Raw genomic sequence first — 25,385 nt, 5'->3', positions numbered from 1 at the left:
ACGCACCCACGACTGGTACTACATGTCAACCAGCAACAGATATCGATTTCACATATATGCAAATATACGCACTTACGCACGGACTGGCTTTGCTTTGGTTATTGTTTCGTCTTTATTTCACAATGACTTTTCTTTCATAACGGTTAGTTTTTCATTCCATCTGAATCTACGCCAACATACTCGTTCAAACTGCTCCCTCCTCCAAATTTTCCAGTGGATTCTTCGCAACACTCTTGCTTCTCATAAAAATGTTTCATATGGCTCTAAGCACTATGGGACTTAACATCTGATATCATCAGTCGCCTAGACTTAGAACTACTTAAAGCTAACTAACCTAAGGACATCACACATATCCATGCCCGAAGCAGGATTCGAACCTAATGGAATGCTAAACTTGAATTTCAGTTCTGTGCGACAAAAGCCGTGTACTTTTCGCAAAGTTTGTATTTCTTTACGTTGTTCGCAATAGACAGAAATTGCTGCCTGATAATATTTATCCATATCGGTAATGGAATGGTTATTGTCGACACCTTGCTTCTTCTTCTTTGGCGAAGAATGCTGAATTCCACTCTGCCCGGCTTCATGTCTCCCCAACCGTAATTTTCAAACCATCCTCTTACTCATCTTTTAGTATTTTGTCTTCTTGTTTCGTCGCCTTCTCTGCTGGCATGATGAATCCCTTCTCTTTCTCTTCGTGAACAAATTTGACCACGTTAACCGCAAGCCGTCGTGCCTGCCCGCAAAGACTGTTTCCGCGTTCATCTTCCATGGTTGAGCTGTCATGTAACAACAGTAACATGGTTGCACCTATTCATGTGGCCAAATTAGTTCTGATACTGCCGCATTACCACTTCGCCTTGCCGGGAAGATGTGAGTTATTAGGTTTATTGAAACAAATGAGAAGCATTGTATTTTCTAGAGCGTAGCTTTATACCAGATGTGAAACGTAGACGATGAACAGTTCGGACAACAGGACCTTTCCAAATGTGGTGCCACTGAAGAATGCTCATGATAAGATTGGTACTCGTAGATCACGTAACTATTGAAGAGGTACTGAATTTAACTGGGGAGACAGGAAATTGCCCCGCGGGATTAGCCGGGTGATCTGAGGCGCTGCAGTGTGGCTGGTCCCGGCGGAGGTTCAAGTCCTCCCTCGGGCATGGGTGTGTGTGTTTGTCCTTAGGATAATTTAGGATAAGTAGTGTGTAAGCTTAGGGACTGATGACCGTAGCAGTTAACTACCATAAGATTTCACACATATTTGAACATTTTTTAGACAGGAAATTTGTGGTACAAATTTGTAACCTCCTTACTATATGTTTCTGTATGAAATTTAGCCCAACTTCACGTCTCACTCTATAAAAAGTCTAGTATTACCAAAACTATGTACCCACAGTCTGTAATCCAACTTAAACTCGCAAGCTAGCCTTTGACTAAACACGACCTAATATGAAATTAACTGTAACTGATATGAAGGGAACTTGTCTTTAAGAACTTTCAGCATTGCAGCGCGTCAGCAATCGTAATTATCTAAATAAATTATGAATAATCCGCCTCGATTGCGAAAATTCCCGGTGTTTACCCAGATTTCAACGTGGATAACCACGCCTTGTTCAGAACAAAATAAAAAACAGCTTGCCTAAATGGGCAATCGCAATCGAGGCGGATTATTCGTAATTTATTTAGAACTTGTCTTTATGTTAAATGCGTAAAAGAAGTAAAACAATTATCTGGCTCTAATCAAAATTCTACTTACGTCGCGTCTTGACAACATTGTTGCAGATTTCTCGGAAGCACAACAGCAAACAGGAAGCAGACAGTGGCTACACTAGATTTCCATTTCTAAATAAATATTCAAACTGTTGAAATGGTTCAGATGGCTCTCAGCACTATGGGACGTAACATCTAAGGTCATCAGTGACCTACACTTAGAACTACTTAAACCTAACTAACCTAAGGACATCACACACATCCATGCCCGAGGCAGGGTTCGAACCTCCGACCGTAGCAGCAGCGTGGTTCCGGACTGAAGCGCCTAGAACCGCTCGGTCACAGCGGCCGGCTAAACGGTTGCATACCACATGGAGCAATGTGGTAATGCGTAATGATAAACGTTCCTTAGACGGTAGGATTGAGAGATAATTATTCCTATGAAATGATATTCCAAGATAACTATTTTAGAATGAAGCATGTATTTAAAAAAATAAAAAAAAACAGAGGAAGACTTCGGGTGATCTTCACACATAACGTTGGTCCGAACAATATTATGCTGAAATGAAATGTCGTGTCGTTAGGGCCTCCCGTCGGGTAGACCGTTCGCCTGGTGCAAGACTTTCGAGTTGACGCTACTTCGGCGACTTGCGCGTCGATGGGGATGAGAAGATGATGATGATGAAGATGAGGAAGACAACACGACACCCAGTCACTGAGCGGAGAAACTCTGCGACCGAGCCGGGAATCGAACACGGGCCCCTTAGCACGTCATACCGTCGCACTGACCACTGAGCTAAGGACATCACACACATCCATGCCCTAGGCAGGATTCGAACCTGCCACCGAAGCGGTCGCGTGGTTCCAGACTGAAGCGCCTAGAACCGCTCGGCCACTCCGGCCGGCCGTACTATCACATTTCAGCTAAGAGTGTGCCGGACTGTACAAAGGCAAAGACTGTGCCACAACAAGACCAAAGGTTGTTAACAGTAACATAACTTGCTCTCTCTATAACGTTCACATTAACGACTTACAAAAACTTAAAAGTTGACTAAAAGATGGGATCAGATCGCGAGGTATCAAGGAATTGACATTTGGTATTGGAAGGAATTATGGAGGAGGCGGGTGGGGTTAAAATTATAGAGAAAGAGTAGGCTTGACTACAGCAAGCAGATTTAATTGGATGTGGGTTGCAGTAGTTATTTGGAGTTGAAGAAGCTTGCTCAGGTTAGACCAGAGAGGAGAGCCGCATTAAACCACTCTTCGGACGAGAACCACAAAAACAGTGCACGCCTGTTTGCCACAACACGAATGGTGCCATTAGCGTTTGGGTTTTTGCGCACTTGTAGGGAGCCCCCTGGCACTGACTGCGAGACGCTGCAGGCGGGAACATTCAGTGTTAAGGACAGACCTGTTCACAGTTCACTGCCCTTCTCCTGTACTACACATTACATAAGAATTTTCCATCTTCGTTCTCTGGCACAAAGTCGTTTCGGCAACCTGCGTACGTTGTGACTGGGCTATTTCAAGGACAACAAGCGGCGTGTAGGTTTAGTATTTCCGTAAGTGAAAGGAGGGGGGGGGGGGGGAAGAGTGAAACTCGCCAGAAGATGACAGATGATTTTGGAAAAGGCGTTTTATGCCAAGTACAAGGTGTTCATCATTCGGCGTACACTAACAATAAGGCTATTAGAATTAGAGCTCAAGCACGTTAGAACAAGTAATAACTTTTGTGTTCGAAGTGACTTAGGAAAACGTAACTGGTAATGGCTGCACCACAGTTAAGAGTCCATTCCCCTGACTACTGCCCTACCTCGCTCATTACGTCGTAATTGTCAATTTATAACGCCTGTGGACTCATAGCCGAGTTCGATTCTTTTCTCGCAGAGCACATTAAACGATATGGAAATCCCGGGCAGGAACATGCAAGTTATCTACCTTCAAAAACCTGTGATGAAATAATAGAACTAATTTCTGAAGGAATAAAATAATTGCCATAAGTGATATCAAATAGACTAAATACACTGATGAGACAAAACATTATGACAACCTTCTAAATAACTTGTTTTCCGTCTTTGGAACGAAATACATCACTGATTTTGCGTATCAGGGATCCGGCAATTTGTTGGTAGGTTTGTGGAGGTATGTGGCATTACATGTCTGCACACAGGTCATCTAATTCGCGAAAATAATGAGCTACTGATTTGCGTGCTCAGGGACCCAGATGAGTTCCATAGGATTTAACAAATGGTTCAAATGGCTCTAAGCACTATGGGACTTAACATCTGAGGTCATCAGTCCCCTACACCTAGAACTACTTAAACCTAACTAACCTAAGGACATCACACACAACAATGCCCGAGGCAGGATTCGAACCTGTGACCGTAGCAGCAGCGCAGTTCCGGACTGAAGCGCCTAGAACCGCCACAGCGGCCGGCTCCATGATTTACATCGGGCGAATTTGGTCGCCGAGATATCAAAATGAGTTCACTATAATGCTCTCTTCAAACCACTGCACCACGGTTCTGGCTCCGAGACACGGACAGTTACGCTGCTGAAAGATGACAGCGCCGTCGGGGAAGACATCAAGCGTACGTGGCGCGCTGCACGTTTCGAGCCGCCGTCCACCTCGATGGCGGCGTTTGAGGAGATGGCTCTGAACACTGTGGGACTTAACATCTGTGGTCATCAGTCCCCTAGAACTTAGAAATACTTAAACCTAACTAACCTAAGGACATCACACACATCATGCCCGAGGCAGGATTCGAACCTGCGACCGTAGCGGTGATACGGTTCCAGACTGAAGCGCCTAGAACCGCACGGCCACACCGGCCGGCTTTTTGGAGATTACAAGCGACCTAGTGCAGCAAAAATGTGATCCACCCGAAAAGCCGACACTTTTCAATTGATCGACGGTCAAATCCTTAAGATCCCGTGCCCACTGCAATCGTAACTCACAATGTCGTTTGGTCAACATGTGAACATGTAGGTGTGGTCTGCTGCGGAGCTCCATGTTCAACAGAGTACAATGAACAGTGTGCTTCAAAACACTTGTGCGTGCACCAGCATTGTGCTCTTTCGGCAGAGATGGCAAAAGATTACCGTCTATTTTACTTTACAGAACAGACAAGCCTCCGAACCCCACGTTCTGTGACGAGTCATACGACGATGCAAGCAACTTGTCAGGAGCCTGCACGGTTTGCAGGTATGCATTAAAGAACGTAATACGAAAGCGCATTCATCTAAAATTACATCTACATGGATACTCTGCAAATCATATTTAAATGCCTGGCAGAGGGTTCATCGAACCATCTTCACAATAATTGAAACTTCCTGGCAGATTAAAACTGTGTGCCGCACCGACACTCGAACTCGGGACCTTCGCCTTTCGCGGGCAACTGCTCTACCACCTGAGCCACCCAAGCACGATTCACGCCGTGTACTCACAGCTTTACTTTCGCCAGTATTTCGTCTCCTACTTTCCAAACTTCACAGAAGCTCTCCTGCGAACCTTTGTTGGTAGAGCACTTGCCCGAGAAAGGCAAAGGTCCCGAATTCGAGTCTCGGTCCGGCACACAGTTTTAACCTGCCAGGAAGTTTCATATCAGTGCACACTCCGCTGCAGAGTGAAAATCTCATTCATCCCCCAGGCTGTGGCTAAGCCATGTCTCCGCAATATCCTTTCTTCCAGGAGTGCCAGTTCTGCAAGGTTTGCAGGAGAAGTTCTGTGATGTTTTGAAAGTAGGAGACGGGGTATTGGCGGAGGTAAAGCTGTCCGCTGCAGAGTGAAAATCTCATTCTGTTCACAATAATTCTCTGTTATTCTTTTTGAAAGCTGAACATGTGACGGTTTCCTCGCCAATGTGTAGAACCGTCATACATGAAGACAGCGAGAAGTTACCGAGGAAACTGTAACACTTCACTACTAGCTGACTAGCGGTGATCAGTGGAGAGAAACGCTGAGGTCCGAAGTCTTCAGAGGAATTCAATGGATTCTGATACTGGGAAAAAAATTGTATTTTTTATTAACACAGTGCTAAAATAGAAGGTCAGACTAGAACCAGTATTTTAATAGCACTTTTTTTTCAGCACAGAAGACGCTATCGAACTGAGTTACTGTATTTCGCCCTACATACAGAACAAGAAAGTATTGTGTTACTTCCATGCTAACGTCCAGAACATACACTTAACTGGATGTTTCCAAACTTCTCGCACAAATAAAATGAGAAGAAACCAATATTCGGTGACGAACTACTTTCACGCTACGCTTTCAACTATAGCCCGTACTAAAATACGCCAGAAATACTGCAGTGCCATGCCTCATACACTGTATCGTATTCTACTGGTAGTCCGCATCCCGTTGCATTACTACAGGGAGAAATTTTTTTTCTACAGGACAGGGATCAATAAGCGATGATACTTTCTTGAAGCTTCTCACCCTTTGTATTTAAATTAACCAGATTGAAACCGTATATACAAGCTCTTTTTTTATGGTATGCTAACACATTTTCATTCAAAATCTTTTCATTCAATAATCTCTAGACGCTACATTTTCTCATATGTTACCGTATTTATTTCTCCTGATGAATTCGCTCGCTGAGGATTAGCACGTAATAGAGGAAAATCCTGTATTCACAAATTACACAGAGCTGCTTTCAGTACGACTAGTTTCACGAAAATGCCACCGTTTATCGATTACTCTTTTATGGTAAACACGAGATTTTCGCAGTGTAATTGTTTCACTTAAATGAACACGCTGTTACCAGTTTCGCAATAGAAAACTATTCCACAGACTATGGCTTACTTAATATCTTTACAGTATTTCAAAATATCCTTCCCAGACATTGAGCACACAAACAAAGTCATTTACGTTAGTTCCTGTTGCTGTATTTAGTAACCAAAGTTGTTTCACAAGTTTCGCCAGCGTCGGTAACATTCGAGTCATTTCGTCACGGAGTGGATGCTGCTTCGCAACTAGTACCACGTTTTTACGTACCAACTAATGACGACATGCCGGATCCTTGTCGGGCACATGTACTTTGCTTCGCTCCTTTCTTTCACAAAGCGCTGATAGCATACTGTACTCCGACAGAGGGGTGTGTAAGATTTCGAGCGCGGTCAGTGTACTACAGACAGACATGCAGTCCACATATGCCTTATAACAAATAAGGGGTTTATTCCAAAATCAATGTTCCATTTTGCTTTCCGTTTCTGTGATTTAATTAGCCATATTATGATAGCTACGAGTGAAACGCAGTGGTTGGTTGGTTGCTTCCGGGGATGGGACCAAACAGCGAGGTCATCTGTCCCATAGGATTAGAGAAGGATGGGAAATGAAGGAACCATCCCGGCTTGGAGCTATTTGGGGAAATCACGGAAAACCTAAATTAGGATGGCCGGACGAAGGCGTGAAGAAACGCAGCGTCTGCCCCCCGTAAAGTGGACAGGTCAGAAGACGCTTGTCAGCTTCTTTATGATGTACCACACTGCTGTGCAACCACCAATGGGATGTTGAGGTATGAAAGCACGAAGGAGGTCCAGTACAATTATTTTTGGGTGATCACTGATTGCGTAGCACACTTGCATGAGATCGAAAGACTCGGAACACATCTGCATTTTTTCACACAAATCCACCTTCAAAGTATGACTTGTTCATCACCTTCCATTACCAACACTCTTCACCCGAGGTTCAAAAATGGTTCAAATGGCTCTAAGCACTATGGGACTCAACATCTTTGGTCATCAGTCCCGTAGAACATAGAACTACTTAAACCTAACTAACCTAAGCACATCACACACATCCATGCCCGAGGCAGAATTCGAACCTGCGACCGTAGCGGTCACGCGGTTCCAGACTGACGTGCCTAGAACCGCACGGCCATGCCGGCTGGCTCACCCGAGGTCCTGCCGTTTCTAAGACCATGTTGGTTACGTCTACAGTTGTGTCATAAACGAAGCACATTTCAGGAATCCGTGTAGGCTAAGTTAAGTCGCATATAGTATTCTGTGAAGTTTGATTATTGCGGAGAAAGCTAACATTAACAATAAGTCGTTATCAATCGGAGACCTCATGTAAGACAAATTTAGGTTCCCGATTCATCCGCATCGTGCCTTAGGAGAAGAGAGACGCAGGAGAACTAAGAGATGAAAAGCAGCAAGAGTATAACTGAAGGGATGTTATAATGTACATGATGTTGCGAGGATACTGGGGAGAGCTAAGTAGTAAGTTCAGTATAAAACAGGAACTTGTGTATAAAAAACAGTAAAAGAAATTAGTATAACATTAAGATTGGGCCCACACGAGTGGAATGTTTCCGCATCGTAAGACATACTGTACTGAGTCCTGCAGCCTGAAGCCAGTTCCAGAACTGATTGTGGAGAGTCAAATATCGACTCAACTGCTGCACCTCTGAAATGCTGTTTTATGTAAACAACGCACAGCTACGTCTGTCTCTGTAGTTAGTTCCTCAGTAAACAAAAAGAAAAAAACACTATTTCCGGAGATGTGGGTTCTTCGCTATGCAATCTTTCTTGTTTGATTTTGAGATAACCATTTTATTAAAAAAATCGATTCTTTTGCATCTTGTAGGCTCAGATTTAGTGCGTTTTAGGTCATTCATAGCTGTGTACAAAATGTAGTTAACACATTGAAATTATTTTTAAAGCTATAAGTAGTGAGCCACGCCTCTTTCCAGACTCGATAAACAGGTGATATATATTGGCAGTTGTCGACCACAAGCTACAAAGCACCACACTGGAGCCTAGACTCGAGTGTCATGCGGCGCCGCCGGTGAGACCGAGCGGTTCTAGACGCTACAGTCTGGAACAGCGCGACCGCTACGGTAGCAGGTTCGAATCCTGCCTCTGGCATGGATGTGTGTGATGTCCTTAGGTTAGTTACGTTTAAGTAGTTCTAAGTTCTAGGGGACTGATGACCTCAGCAGTTAAGTCCCATAGTGCTCAGAGTCATTTGAACCATTTGCTATGCGGCAACTATGTCAGTGGTGATAGGTTTTTTAGTAAATTTAGTTCCATCTGTAATTACTGCTAGCAAGGAAACAAATATGGTTTTGTTGTCATTAACAGAACAAGAACTGTGTGCAATGGACAATGTCGGAGACAGTTTAATGAATATTCCAAATATACATAACAGCATCTTTAAAGTAATGGTTTATGACAGAAATGTTCCCGATGTATGGTGCATTCATCGTAAAGAACAGGAGCAGTTATATCACGATATACCATTTTGTTTTATAATTTTCAATCTTACTGATTTTAGAACGTCTAAGACAATTAACCATATACGAAATATGGGTCCACTGTAGTGATGTTTTGTTGCAGAATTTGAGAACACATTCTGAATGACATAGCCTTTCTGTGATACACAGACATCTGAAAAGTAACTAATTGTTCTGTAATTCAAAGGGGAATAGGGTTACAGGTCCTCCTGAAATCTTTCGAGGATAAATAACTCTGCATTGTTTCTAAACTTTCAAAGTTCACCTAACAAAACTTTACAACTCTTGGGATACCAAGACTATAACGGTTTAGTAGCAGGGCACAACTAATCAAACGAGACAGCATTATTCACAAAAAAATTAGTAGATTTTTCTCATGCCATAAGTTACATAATGGTAAAACACGCGAGAATTCCTAATATCTGAAAGGCAACAGCTACGCGGTTCTGTAACATCTGCGGTCAAGTCCTCTGCGATACGAAAAAACAATTCTTCTCATGACATGGCTATATTAAACCAGTTAGCAAATTTTGAAGAAATCAGCATGTAAGCTGAAGAACTGCATCGCAGAATATAACTAACGCAAGTAGTTATCATCACAAACTTTGCCCACTAATGTATTTTAAATACATAATGGGTGGCGTTAGCTGATATTGAAGTAGGGCAAGTACATAAAAAACATACACCAAGGAAGTAATTGGATTCCCCAGAAATTTTACAATGGAAGCTACGCGCTCTTTCAGTTGAGCTCCTAATGATATCACATTTTTGTCCACGTGGTTAGTATGATACAATCACAACATTGAATATGACTTCTATGTGTAATAAGACCGCGCGTAAACAAAAGAGATTATTGCAAGTGGGATGCATACACTAATGCATTGAAAAAGTGCAGAGTTCGTAGTGTTTGGTCATTGAGGAAGGAGTTACACAAAATCTTTAGGTATAAATTCATAATTACACATGCCCTAGAGAAAACAAGCAGTCTGGGATTCCACGATCAACTTCACTTATTGGGAATACTAACTGAGATATAAAATTGCCTATACACAAAAGGCATAATACAACAATTATAATTTGTTGTCGCTGGAAGACTAACATAGCAACTATGAGAACATCCCTACGACACACGGCAGAGTGCTACGTTTAACAGACAATGGCTTCCTCACTCAGAATTCAATGTAGACAAAAATGTACAAAAGTGACTCACATTCTTGGATAACGTATGACACAGCACTGAAGTGTGTCATAGACTAATTATTATCTTTGTCTGACTTCACAGAAGCATTGAAAATATCTAAATCTTTATAACAGTGGAAAGACGACAATTTCTGTTGCAAACATGTTATGCAGCATACCCATTTATTAGAAACTGAATGACTCGAGTAAATGATGTAAACACTAGCGCTCAGTAAAAGAGAGAGGGGCCAAGTTGTGTGAGACGCTGAAATGATGCCGCATATCTGTGATCACCTTCACTTTAATAAATGTACAACACTAAAGCTCCTCCACAATTAGATGTTTTGGATATTCTACACATTAATGTAACAGTATACGTCAGTAACCCTCTGAACTTTGTAGCAGCAAACCAATAGCCCTAGCCAAACATATCCTATACCAAAATCAAGGGTTAAAATTCTACATTATCGTGTCAAACACCGGCAGATAGGGATTTCTGTCGTGTAAATTGCCAACAGGCTGTATCTGTCGTTAAACAATTCACTCGGTCATCGGTTATTTGCCTTGATATAATTGACAAAGTCCCACGCTCAAAGAACAGCAATATGTCAACATTGGTTAACAGGTCTGTGTGATTGTGTGCATTGTGTCCACGTCAGCAGAGGGTCCAGACTATATACTGCTCGAATTTACCTGCTACGAGTCTTACATTTGTGCCCTTTCCATTAAATCCACATCTCATTCACAGCAGTTGCTCCTGTTGCACGTCCACCCTACATTTACTGAATAGGCAGAGTCAGATTTGTGTGTTCACTCACATCATGTTCTGTTATACTCTCACTGCTTGTCATCTAGTAGTTCTCTTGCTTCTGTCTTGTTCCAAGGCAGGATGCAGTACAGATTGAGAAACTGAATTTAATTGTCTTATATGAAGTCTCCAATTGATGAAAACCGTATATATTTTTATTGTTAGCTTTCTCACAATAATCAACCTTCACAGAATGGCATATGCCACTACTTTTAACTTTACACTGACATCAGCAACACACATAGCCATCCTGAAATGTGCTTCGTTCATGATACAGTCATAGAAGGAACGGAATCTGTATTAGAAACCGCAGGACTGTGGGAGAGGGGTAGTGGTGGTGAGAGGGTGTGAACAAGTCATAACTTAACAGATAAGATCCATATGAGAAAAATATGGGAGGGTAAGTCAATTATTATCCGCGAAGTAGTTATAAAATTTTGTTGTAATCAAATAGGAAACTTACAAGAACATCATTTTTAGACATACTCTCCTTGCGTATCAACGCACTTGGTCCATGGTTGTACAAGCTTCCTGATGCCCGCATAAAAGAAGGTTCTCGGTTGAGCTGCGAGCCAGGAATGCACCCCTTCTTTCTCGGCTTCGTCCAAGGCGAATCGACGGCTCCTTAATGCCTGTTTGAGTGGCCCAAACGAGTGATAGTCAGAAGGGGCCACTTCGGGACTTTATGGAGAATCGTCCAGTACTTCAAATTTTAGTTTCTGGAACGTTTCAGCAGTATGGGTAGCAGTATGCTGAACGAAGAGAGTAAACGGTTGGGTACATAAATTCTCCTAAGCCACAGGAGTAGGCCATTGAGTCCACCCTGGGTGGAATTGCAGGTTTTAGCCTGGCAGTAAGCATCTCACTGTGTAACCTCCCCACAGTAAATTAACATAAATAATATTCACATTTAGTGTAACCTCCCAACAGAAAAGTTCCGTAACCTCCCAACAGAAAAAAAAAAAAAAAAAAAAAAAAATTATATAATTGTGTCGTTCACATTCAGTATAACCTACCAACAGGGAAACTGCGTAACCTATCAATAATAAAATGTGACTAATCTCTCAATAGTAAAAATGTCGCTCACTTATAACCTTTCAATAATGACTGTGAATTTAAACTGGTGAATTTAGGACGTCAGCAGTGCTGCATCATGGCCCTGAAAATTCATTCTGAATAAACTGAAAAATGTTTCCTCAATTAGGTCGCCAGATAACGCGTATATATCTGCTACTATAAGAAATTTTTCTGGCGCAGCTCAGTGCAATGCTGGCAGATAGATTTGTCATGTATAAAAAGAAACAACTGATTTTTCTTTTCAATAATCGGGATGACCAAGGATTGGAGAAATTAGTAAATTCTTTAAATTAAAATGAATGATTGTCAAAAGTTACTTTTGATGAGAAAGATTATTATTAAGAGTTTTTTTAAACATTTACATGGGACTTGATATAACAATACTACATATGCGCGAGGCTGCTTTTACCTTAACTACAACGCTCAGGCTCCGCCATCGCTCCACCACGACCGGCCCAGCCAACACGATACACCAGACTGCTCGCTAGCAACTACTTACTCCTACTACTACACAGTTCCTACTGCATAAAACACTGCTCTTTGGTCTGAGATTCTCTTATAGCTCACATATCGTAGGCAGCGCGTGAGCAATCCATCGAAATTACATCTCCTCGAATGCGCTAGCAACAAATTCTTTAATCATGGACCTCTTACAACTGTAACGTACACTGTTTATTGTTGTGCCCGTTTCCTCTTAATGTTCCAGTACTGGACATTGTGCGTCCCAAAAAACCGTAAGCATCAGTTTTCCTTCGGACGATTGGGTCTTGAACTTTTTCTTGCACGGCGAATTTGGATGTTTCCATTCCATACTCTGCTCGTAATGATGGATCCATGTTTCGTCACCAGTAATGACCCTGTCAAAGAAGTTCTTCCCATCGTTACCACAGCGATCCAAATGTTCTTTGCATATGTCCAAGCGCGTTTGTTTCTGCAGCAGTGTGAGTTGTTTTGAGACGCATCTTACACAAACTTCATGACACCCAAGTCCGTTGTGGATGATTTCGTTGGCAGCACCGTGACTAGTTTTCAGACGATGTGCAACTTCGTCAATAGTTAATCGCCTGTCCACGAGAATCATTTCACGTGAACGCTCAATGGATTCTTCATTTCTACATCTGCATGACTACTCTGCAATTCACGTTTAAGTGCTTGGCAGAGGGTTCATCGAACCACAATCATACTATCTCTCTACTATTCCACTCCCGAACAGCGAGCGGGAAAAAAGAACACCTAAACCTTTCTGTTCGAGCTCTGATTTCTCTTATTTTATTTTGATGATCATTCCTACCTATGTAGGTTGGGCTCAACAAAATATTTTCGCATTCGGAAGAGAAAGTTGGTGACTGAAATTTCGTAAAAAGGTCTCGCCGCGGCGAAAAACGTCTATGCTGTAATGACTTCCATCCCAACTCGTGTATCATATCTGCCACACTCTCTCCCCTATAACGTGATAATACAAAACGACCTGCCCTTTTTTGCACCCTTTCGATGTCCTCCGTCAATCCCACCTGGTAAGGATCCCACACCGCGCAACAATATTCTATCAGAGGACGAACGAGTGTAGTGTAAGCTGTCTCTTTAATGGACTTGTTGTATCTTCTAAGTGTCCTGCCAATGAAACACAACCTTTGGCTCGCCTTCCCGACAATATTATCTATGTGGTCCTTCCAACTGAAGTTGTTCGTAATTTTAACACCCAGGTACTTAGTTGAATTGACAGCCTTGAGAATTGTACTATTTATCGAGTAATCGAATTCCAACGGATTTCTTTTGGAACTCATGTGGATCATCTCACACTTTTCGTTATTTAGCGTCAACTGCCACCTGACACACCATACAGCAATCTTTTCTAAATCGCTTTGTAACTGATACTGGTCTTCGGATGACCTTACTAGACGGTAAATTACAGCATCATCTGCGAACAGTCCATGAGAACTGCTCAGATTTGTGGTGGTAAATGGTCGTCCGACTCCTTCATCGTGCGTAACACTTGTGCGACCATTTCAGAATTTTGCAATCCATTCGTAGGCACCCCGTTGTGGCAAAACACTGTTCCTGTACTGTACCGAAAGTCTTCGATGAATTTCGGCCCTTGTTATGCCTTCCGACCACAAAAAACGGATCACTGAACGTTGCTCCTCTTTGATGCAAATAGACGGCGGAGCAGTCATGATTAACAGCACGGCAGCGATAACGAAACTAAAATAGCTGCTTGAAAATTGCGAAGATATAACAACAAAGCATGCGTCATCAACGTAAAACGACAGTACTACCAAAATAAACAAAAATATAGCTAAATTGGGGATAATAATGTACTTAGCCTCGTAGATGTGTTCCAGATACTTCCAGCTCATGCAGGTGTGCTACACATTGTAGATCATCCAAAAAATTGTCCTGGATCCCTGCTAAGTTCCCCCTGCACCCGTGCCCGGCTGGTTAGTGCACGGTGGCATCGTGAAGCATAACCCAATTGACAGGCATCTCAAGGTAGATGCTGTCTCCTCAAGTGCCACGATGTTGTCTGCCCCAGCATACTTGTTTGTAAATAAATAAATACATAATAATGACAATAATAATAATAGTGCACGCAACTGAAAATTGTTTAGGGTACACACTGATTAGGGGGAGGGTGGAAATGTGAGATTTTTAAGTAACACAAATGGGCTACCTCCACAATAGTAATAGATATATATAAAACTAATTTCTAAGCAAGACAAGAGGGCTAAATATGTCATCTTGGATTTACATGGGTGGGAGAGTGGTGGAGAAAGGAAGATGGGGGGGAGAGGAAGGGTTGACCTTGATAGTGACCTTGACATTGACACATAGAGGGTGGGAGGATGTAATGGAGAAGGGGGTAGGAACCTCGTGACATGTAGACGGATTCCTGTCGTTTTCACCAGGAAACACCTTTTTCCACTACTATGATGAAATTTAAAATAAAACGTCTTTTATGTTAATAGAATGGCAACAAGCTTTTATTGCCCAACACTGCGTTGAGGTTTCAAGGGATACAAAGAACTATAAACATGTTTATGTTATCTAAATGTCTCCCACTTGACAGAAACATGATTCCTAAGAGTCTCTCAGGTACGTTTCTGGGCCAACTCACAGTCTCGAACTATTAAGCCGCAAACATACGCAATGGGATTTAAGTCTGGATTTCACCGGCCACTTCAAAGGTGATAATGCTGGATGTCCGTTAGCCAAATTTTTTTGATTGTATTCGTTGCGAGCATGCTGACACTGTGCACTTTGTGGATGACAGGCATGTCTTCTGCTGGGCGAAGAGAGTAAACAGTTGGGTACATAAATTCTCCTAAGCCACAGGATTAGGCCATTGAGTCCACCCTGGGTGGAATTTCCAATAGCTTATCCATTAACTTTGTGCTGTGGCAACAATGTGGTTTGGACAGTACCTAGTGTCATCAGTTTCCATTAGGACAGTCTAACATAAAGATGTGTGTGCTCCTCGATGAAGAGATGCAGAGCAGGTTTTCTTGCACACTCACACTGTGATGGTAATGACCAATTAACTATACTCACTGGCAGCTAGAGGTCTCTCTCGCATTTCTGTAGCTGGCAATGCCAGCCTGGCATTAATGAACCCTCGAGGCTGTCACCTAACCAGGCCAATTTTGATCCCTTCTAGTTGCTGTGACCCTTCGTGCTGTTTGGCGAATACGGGGGCCCTTTTTCCCAACTAATGGTATCTTCTTATCCACTGCGTTTGCGAAGTCGCCGTCCTCTGTACTACGGACTATGGATGTTCGAAGCGAAGTTGGAGCACTGTTTTTTAATAGATACGCGATTGTTTTTTAATTCGTCTACTCTTGCGTAAAATTTAACTGATCGGTTCAGTTGATGAAAGCTATTGAATGTAATGTGCAGTAATTAGATGTTCAATTTGTTTTAAAATTATGGTGTTTTAGACTGAGCAATACATTTATCTTGTCGAACACGTGTTTCCACAAGGCGATAAACACACAGTTTTAGTGCAGGAGGCATTTGTTGAAAAATTCTCGGGAACACCTATACCCCGTCGAAGAGCGGTTCGTCGATTAACTGACAAACTTCGCGAGACTGGCTCAGTGTTAGATGCCAAACGAACTGCAAGATGTATTATTATCCTCCCCCACATCACTATTAAAATTCTCTGTCTCTGCACAACTTTTGAAAGCTTCGTGAGGCGTAAAATATACAAAAGAAGAACTTTTTACTTATCTTCATTTTCTCTTGTTGTAGGCACCAGTTCTTGCGACTAGGGATACATTCTTGCTGCTGAAATTTTGATTTAACGTTGTGGGTTCCTGACGACTAAATAACTAATGAAGATTTGCCTGTTTTTTTTTTCAATTTTATCCATATTTTGCAGCTTCAGACGTGACACTCGAGGTATGAATTAAAAAATGCCTTCAGTCACAATTTTTCGTGGGCCCATCTTCAAGTGTAATTCGTCTTAATACATTAACACATAAATACATTAATAATAAAAAAGTAAAGCATATATTAAGACGAATACTTCTTGAATTTTATTATTTGTCATATTTTTCAATATCACACCATCTTTACAATTTCCGCTTAATATTTCAAATTACATTGTTAGTGTTGATCATAAAAAAATACGTCTGTCTCCATCTGAGGCATACCATCTACTGCTTACATTCTGCGGTACTCATAAGATTCCAAAGAGTTTACAAAGCAAAAGAGTTTACAAACTTTCATGACAAAAGAAGAATCATCACGAAGTTATATCTTTACTTTACAAATGAATCCAGAAATAAATTTAATAATTAGCATTAGACTGTGTAATTAATAATATGAATTTTAAATGTGCCAGATATTTCGTAATTTCAAAAAATTTTAAAAGAAGAGTAATTTTAACAGCAAATACAGATTAGTGCGTAACTATTGTAACAAATTAATTTCAGGATTTTCGGTATCCTTAAGAAAGTAAATCCATCTTTCTTCTACGACATGTTTACGACTTCCGTTCTTTGAAGCCAAGCTTAATTTCTAAAAAGCTCTTCAGATACACTCCTGAAAAATATTATCGCCTGAAATCTTCACACCATTTTAGTCAGGTATATAAGAGGTTGGCACAGGAAAGGAATTCGTGGCGGGCCGCATCAATCCAGTCAGTAGACTGATGACCTATATATATATATATATATATATATATATATATATATATATATATATATATATATATATATATATATATATATATAACAGTGTTTTCAGTCATCACCCAAGCTGATGTTTCAAGTAACGACATACAATCAAATATTTGATGTTTATTAAAAGAAATAGCCCATTTCTCCAACGGTAAGTGGCTTATAAGGCACTTGCTCGCCCGATTCTTGATTATTGTTCAGCTATCTGGGATCCCTACAGGTAGGACTGATTGAGGAGATAGAAAACATCCAACGAAGAGCGGCGCGTTTCGTCACAGGATCGTTTAGCTGACGAGAGAGCGTTACGGAGATGCTAAACAAACTCCACTGGGCAGACATTACAAGAGAGGCGTTGTGCATCACGGAGAGATTTACTATTGAAATTTCTGAACAGCACTTTCCAGGAGGAGTCGGACAACATATTACCTCTCCCACACTCCCCCCCTCCCCCCCATACTTACATCTCGCGTTTTGACCACGAGGAGAAAATTCGAGAAATTAGAGCCAATACAGGGGCTTACCGACAATCATTCTACCCACGCACTATTCGCGAGTGGAACAGGGTTGGAGGAATCAGGCAGTGGCACCGAAAGTACCCTCCGCCACACACCATTAGGTGGCTTGCGGAGTATGATGTAGATGTATTTTGCAAAATCAGGACAAAGTTGGGTCTTGTCGGGATGTCGGGACAGGAAGGTCCTTACTAGTGACGGTCCCGATACATCGGGATTGATGGCAACCCTATATACGAGCAAAAAGAGGCGCCAAATGATAAGTCGCTTGTGTGGAAAAATGTTCTCCAAAGTGAAAGCAGCGCGAGAATTGAAAAATACGGCACAACAAAAGCGAATCCTTTACTCCAAACGGCTTACATGTTTTATTGACAGGAATACCGATGATACTCTTGACGTCAACTCCTATGCAGACGATGCCTGGTTACACCTCTCTTGTCATGTTACAGCACAAAACATGCGACTACCGTCAACGGAGAATCGGCGTGCTGTGCTTTAAACGCCATTGCGTGATCAGGAAATTTGAGTGTGGTTAGCAATATCCAGACGGCGAATTATTGGACCATTATTTTTTGAAGAAACCCTGAACTTACTGTTTAATGATCCACGATATCTTTGGCCAGCTAAAGGAAGACGAAATTAGCCACACACAGTTCAACAAGATGGAGCCACTGCGCGCACTGTTAACAACAACTTCTGGAAGAAGTTTTTTGGGAAAGTGTCCTCGCAAAAAATCTATAGTCCCCTCGCTCGCAGGACGTTTGTCCATCAGACCTTTTTTGGGGGGGTGGGGGGTGGGGGAGGGGACCAAAAAGCGTAGTGTACTGCAATCGCCCATGCACACTTAGTGACTTAAAACCTGACATAACAGTGTACGTGAGAAGCATATCACAATTAGATCAGTAGAAACTTTTTTCCAATAAAATCAAGCGAGTACCTCATGTCCAACACACACATACATCAAAAAAGGTTTTGCATCACCACGGGTCCCAGAACTCCTGAAGATAGGCGTTGACTGTGGATGTTATATCACAGACACAGTCCCTTTGACTGTTCAGAGATTTCACTAAACCCGCCCAAAGATGTAAACAACCGTGCATGAGCAGCGCCTATTCGACGGAGGGGGTCCGAGAGCCAATCAGTTCCAGTCATTCCACCAGGAAGGAGGTACACGGCTCCTGTTGGCTGTAGTTCAACCATGTCTAGACAGTCAATGCCGCAATTCGATCGCGTCCGCATTGTTACTTTGTGCCAGGAAGGACTCTCAGCAAGGGAAGTATCCAGGCATCTCAGAGTGAAACAAACCGATGTTGTTCGGACATGGAGGATATACAGAGAGACAGGAACTGACGATAACACGCCTCGTTCAGGCCGCCCAAGGGCTATTACTGCAGTGAATGGCCACTACCTACGGATTATGGCTCGGAGGAATCCTGACAGCAACGCCACCATGTTCAATAATGCTTTTTGTGCAGCCACAGGACGTCGTGGTATGACTCAAACAGTGCCCAATAGGCTGCATGATGCGCAACTTCACTCCCGACGTCCATGGCGAGGTCCATCTTTGCAACGACGACATTATGCAGCGTGGTACAGATGGGCCCAAGAACACGACGAATGGACCGCTCAGGATTGGCATCACGTTCTCTTCAACGATGAGTGTCGCATATGCCTTCAACCAGACAATCGTCGGAGACGTGTTTGGACGCAACCCGGTCAGGCTGAACGCCTTAGACACACTGTCCAGTGAGTGCAAAAAGGTGGAGGTTCCCTGTTGTTTTGGGGTGCCATTATGGAATCGACGTGGTGCCGTTAGTGGCCGTGGAAGGCGCTGTAACAGCTGTACGATACGTGAATGCCGTCCAAATGGTTCAAATGGCTCTGAGCACTATGGGACTTAACATGTGAGGTCATCAGTTCCCTGAAACTTAGAACTACTTAAACCTAAACAGTGCAAGCATATTGGCAGCAAAGTGGCGAGGCATTCGTCTTCTTGGACAACAATTCGCGCCCCCATCGTGCACATCTTGTGAATGACTTCCTTCAGGATAACGACATCGCTCGACTAGAGAGGCCAGCATGTTCTCCAGACATGAACCCTATGGGACATGCCTGGGATAGATTGAAAAGGGCTGTTTATGGACAACGTGACCCACCGACCACTCAGATGAATCTATGCTGAATCGCCGTCGAGGAGCGCCTTAATGAATTTGTCGATAATATGCAACGTCGAATATAGGCACACATCAATGCAAGAGGACGTGCTACTGGGTATCTGAGGTACCGTTGTGTACAGCAATTTGGACCACCACCTCCGAAGGTCTCGTTGTATGGTGGTACAATATGCAATGTGTGGTTTTCATGAGCAATCAAATGGGCGGAAATTATGTTTATGTTGATCTCTGTTCAAATTTTCTGTACACGCTCCGGAACTCTCGGAACCGAGGTGATGCAAGACTTTTTTTGATGTGTGTATATCGTAATTGCACAGCAGCTTTCCGAACACCCTGTACATGTTTTCGCAGTCGCCTTCGCAACGGTTTGTTACTTCTGCTGTGTGAGAATTCGGTCAACGCATCTCAGCATACGTCGTGACCGACAGTTACCTCAGAGGAGGAAAGCATGGTTCGAAAAGAACTCCTTCCATTTATTCATTTCCTTGTTTTCGTATAAGCGTTCGTTGACGCAACTCTCACGAAATATCTGAGGAAATCTCTCGCTTTAATGAAGGCGCTGTGCTCGCGTTTATCATACCAGGAAGGAGGGCAGTCCACATTTGCGGTTCGAGACAATCGTCAGAGAAGATACTTTCGGTCTTGAGTACAGTCAGAGAAGCCAACTACCCATCTGAGATGGGCCTACTTTCAGCAACTCAGACAAGATGAATTGAATTTAAACCGCACTTGGAATTTTTATCGCCACATGTCAACATATTTGGCGCTGTGTATAACGTTGGATCGTAAACTTATCGATCTGCTTCATCGCAGAGTGTATGTTGCAGCTACCTCTTGTTTTGCCTGGGTAATTCCACAGTAATGGCTGCTCGCTGACAAACCTTGAATAAATTGTGATTGTTGTTGCTGAGCGCGAGAGCTTTGTGCGGCGATCGGGTAGGAGTAGGAGTCGGTCTAAACCTTTAGCGTCCCAGGTGCGATCCCATAGGCCGCTAGCATTTATTGTTACTCTGTTGCTAATGCATATGCTTGGGGTACGAGATTACAGCGTTATCTAGTCGTTCTTTCCCGAAGTTGCAGTGGTTTCTTTTGTCAGCAGCCAAGGTAACAGTAATCCCTTGAATGTGATGTGGACGTATACTACTCATTACTGCGTGTTTCGTGCTAGCGGCACTTTGGATTATGGACTCAGTAACCAGGACTGCGTATACTTTTTGTATTACGGACCCTGACTTTGAGGATACTATTTTAAAATTATTTGAAGACAGTTTAGGAAGTGATGTTTGACCTTATAATGGTTCAAATGGTTCAAATGGCTCTGAGCACTATGGGACTCAACTGCTGTGGTCATTAGTCCCCTAGAACTTAGAACTACTTAAACGTAACTAACCTAAGGACACCACACACATCCATGCCCGAGGCAGGATTCGAACCTGCGACCGTAGCAGTCGCACGGTTCCGGACTGCGCGCCTAGAATCGCGAGACCACCGCGGCCGGCACCTTATAATGACTAGGGAATTGAATGTGATTATAATTCTGAATTGGAAGAGTGATAAAGTGAAGACGAATTTGTTTTGTCACCTGTTTCAAATGTGTGTGAAATCTTATGGGACTTAACTGCTAAGGTCATCAGTCCCTAAGCTTATACACTGCTTAACCTAAATTACCTAAGTACAAACACACACACCCATGCCCGAGGGAGGACACGAACCTCCGCCGGGACCAGCCGCAGACCGCAGCGCCTCAGACCGCTCGGCTAATCCCGCGCGACTTTTTCACCTGTGATTTTTTTTTAATGAAACAATTGATCAAAGTGATGAAGACAGAAGGGCAGAGACGGAATCTTTAGCTAAAGATTCTGCTATAAACATATTTGATCGAAACAAATGTCGCTGGTCGTCGGGGCCTCTTGCAACGATTATTTTTCTCTAAGTTGGACTTAAGTGGAGTGAATGCGTTTGTCCTTTACAATGCCTACAAAGACAATGCTCAGGAGAGCCTGTTTAACTTTCTGAAGAAGCTTGCAGACTCGTTGGTGACACCACAGACAAAAAGCGAGTCAACAGCTATCACATATCCTGTGCGCTTCGTGCATCCATTCACCGTGTTTTGGATGTAGCATTAGGAATAGTAGAACTCGTTCTAAAACGATTGGAAAAACGCAAAATACGCTCCAACTGTCACCTAAGAAAGAAGTGAAAGGAGCTTTTAGTTGCCAGGCTGTAAGAAGCAAATATAACTTGAATTCTTTACAAAAACTTCCAGTGCGTGCATAGAAAACCTCTGAGAATCAAAATGAAAAGTTCTGGTATAATTTTCATTTTATGGATGTTTTATGGGAGTTTTTTATGCTTTTGTTATTACATGTATAATAAACAATAAAAATATAGCAAAAAGTAAAATTTAGAGAGTAGAGTATTTGACTTTCCATTTTGTGCAGTTTTCTGTTTAGATGCGCTTTTTTCGTAAAAATAAACTTCAAAATTTATGTAAACTGTCTCAAGAATAAAATCTCACATGGAATTGATGGCATTTCCAGTAGGATAATAAAGGCTTGTTCCCAAGAAATAAGTGGGATTCTTACCCACATATGTAATAGCTCTCTGAAGCAGGTTATTTCTCCAGATAGATTAAAGTGTGCCATTGTTAAACCATTGCATAAAAAAGGGATATGTCCGATGTCAACAACAACCACCCAATCTCTCTTCTGTCTGCCTTATCCAAAATTCTTGAAAAAGTAACGTATTGTAGTTTCACACCTTTGTAAAAATAAAGCTTTAACAAAATGTCAGTTTGGTTTCCAGAAGGGTTTTTTCAACGGAAAATGCTATATATACTTTCACTAATGAAATATTAAATGCTCTGTTGGGATTTTTTGTTATCTATCAAACGCTTTTGATTGTGTAAATCATGGAATACTTCTAGATAAGCTCAAGTACTGTGGTATGAATGGGACAGTGCTCAAATGGTTTAAATCATACCTAACTGGAAGAGTGCAGAAAGTTGAAATAAACAGTTCACATAATATGCAAAAATCTGGCGATTTCTCAAAATGGGGAACAATCAAGAATGGGGTGTTGCAAGGTTCGGTCTTGGGTCCTCTGCTGTTCTTAATATATATTAATGACTTGCCATTCTATATTCACGAAGATGCAAAGTTGGTACTTTTTGCCAATGATACAAGTATAGCTATCAGACCCAGCAGACAAGAATTAACTGGTGAAATTGTAAATGATGTTTTTCAGAAAATTATTAAGTGGTTCTCTGCAAATGGACTTTCATTAAACTTTGACAAAACACAGTATATACCGTTCCACACAGTAAATGGAATGACACCATTTATAAATAGAGACTTCAGTCAGAAATCGGTAGCTAAGGTAGAATATTCAAAATCCCTAGGTGTGTGCATTGATGAAGGGTTGAACTGGAAAAAACACACTGAGGATCTGCTGAAACGTTTGAGTTCAGCTACTTATGCTATTAGGGTCATTGCAAATTTTGGCGATATACATCTGAGTAAATTAGCTTACCACGCCTATTTTCATTCTCTGCTTTCGTATGGCATCATATTCTGGGGTAACTCATCATTGAGTAAAAGAGTACTCATTGCACAAAAGCGTGTAATCAGAATAATTGCTGGAGCTCATCCAAGATCATCCTGCAGACACTTATTTAAAGAGCTAGGGGTCCTCACTGTAGCCTCACAATATATATATTCACTTACGAAATTTGTTATTAACAATCCGGACAAATTCAAAAGTAATAGCAATGTACATGGCTACAACACTAGGAGAAAAGATGACCTCCACTACTCGAGGTTAAATATAACTTTGGCTCAAAAGGGGATAAATTATGATGGCACAAAAGTCTTTGGTTACTTACCTAATAGCATCAAAAGTCTGACAGAGAGCCATATAGCATTTAAAAGGAAATTAAAAGAATTTCTTAATGGCAACTTCTTCTACTCATTAGATGAATTTTTTGATATAGTAAGTGGGTAATTTCCCCAACCCCCACAAAAAAAATTGAGTGTCGTGTAATATTTTGTGTAATGTAATATCTTGTATAGACACCTTTTATTAACCTGACACGTTCCACATCATTACGAAGTGTCGTATTCATGATCTATGGAACAAGTACTAATCTAATCTTCTCATGAATGTGGCTTGTTGTACACTCAATACTGAACTCTAGCATATGGGTGAAACTCCTTAGTGATGTCTGAAGCTGGAGCAGAGCAGTAATGATGAAGCAAATGCAGCAAGATCCAGTGGCATCTTCCAGCAAACATTCTGCGGGTGAAATGTCAGGAGCAGGAAAAGTATGATACGAACTCAGAAATGTCAATAAGGCATCTTCACATAAATGTGAAGCTCAAAGTTTTGAAATTTGTGTCTTGAACATTCGATTGAAATGTTCAGCCTTGCTGTTAGAATGTGGTGAGAACGGTGCTGTCCTGACATGACATATCCCGTCTCATCACCAGTCTGTTATGTCTTCCTTTGCATACTGTGTGGTTCTTTAGTGGATACAGGAATGAGCAACAGATCCATTCATGAACAAAGAACTCAGACATTAATTTATTCCACATGTAATGTCAAATAGTAAAAATAATATGTAACTTTGTTGCTATAATTGCAGTGTCAACTACTAACAGTAGAGTTGAATGTAGGAATGTACAGAGATACAAAAGATTTAAAAATTTGTCACTCTTTAATGCAATGTCTATTCAAAAGGTGTCAATCCCTGGCTACTGTGAAAGTCTGTAAATGTTATCCAACTGACAAGCACCACAGAAAGGAATCAGTGCATGAATATTTGAACTTAAGCACACCCATTGCTTGAACTCTGGAGAGGGGATGCTTGCAACTCATGGCAGCTGTGAGTGAGATGACAGCATAACTGGTGGTGTGCGGCTGACCGGATAGCAACCAATACTGCACTAACCACTGCACAAAAGGGATACTACTTTCACCCAGAATGGCTAGGAGGTGTCTTAGAGAAGATGAAATTTGAAAACTTCTTTACGAGGACCTTCCAGCAGGCTCAGGTAATGAAATAAGTCTGTTTCAAGACTCTGTTAGTGACTCTACATATGAACTCGACTGTGATAATATTATATTATCATGTTCCAAAGAAAGTAGGAATCAATCAGATACAATTTACTGAAACATAAGCGTCACTTGTAGCTCAATGAAGCAATAAATGAGGAGGTACCCTGTGAAAAGGCACTATAAAATATGGACACTGTGTGATGAATCTGCATAAAATTTGAATTTGCAAATTTGTTTTAGAAAATTAACTAAAGAGAAGTCTGCAACGGGATTTGGTGCACGGGTAATGACACATTTACATGTAGTAAAAATCATATTGTTTTCATGGATAATTTCTTCCCACATTACAACCTCTTCATCCTACCAGAAGGCTAGAAAATGTTTTCAGTTGGAACTCTTAACCCTACATGTAAATTCCTTCCAAAAGTAAAGGGAGATAAAAGGATGAATTG

At 41.8% G+C, this 25,385-nt stretch overlaps 1 protein-coding gene across 1 annotated transcript in view; it reads left to right on the top strand.

Annotated features, from left to right (window-relative positions):
- Positions 1–25,385, top strand: part of LOC126279098 (ATP-binding cassette sub-family G member 4-like) — a 359,996-nt gene that overhangs the window by 272,657 nt on the left and 61,954 nt on the right. The gene's annotated exons all lie outside the window — the stretch shown is intronic.

Source organism: Schistocerca gregaria, chromosome 6 (genome assembly GCF_023897955.1).
Source record: "Schistocerca gregaria isolate iqSchGreg1 chromosome 6, iqSchGreg1.2, whole genome shotgun sequence".
Classification (NCBI taxonomy): Eukaryota; Metazoa; Arthropoda; class Insecta; order Orthoptera; family Acrididae; genus Schistocerca; species Schistocerca gregaria.
The sequence above is the reverse complement of the archived record's forward strand: the minus strand, read 5'-3'. Positions and strand labels throughout refer to the sequence as shown.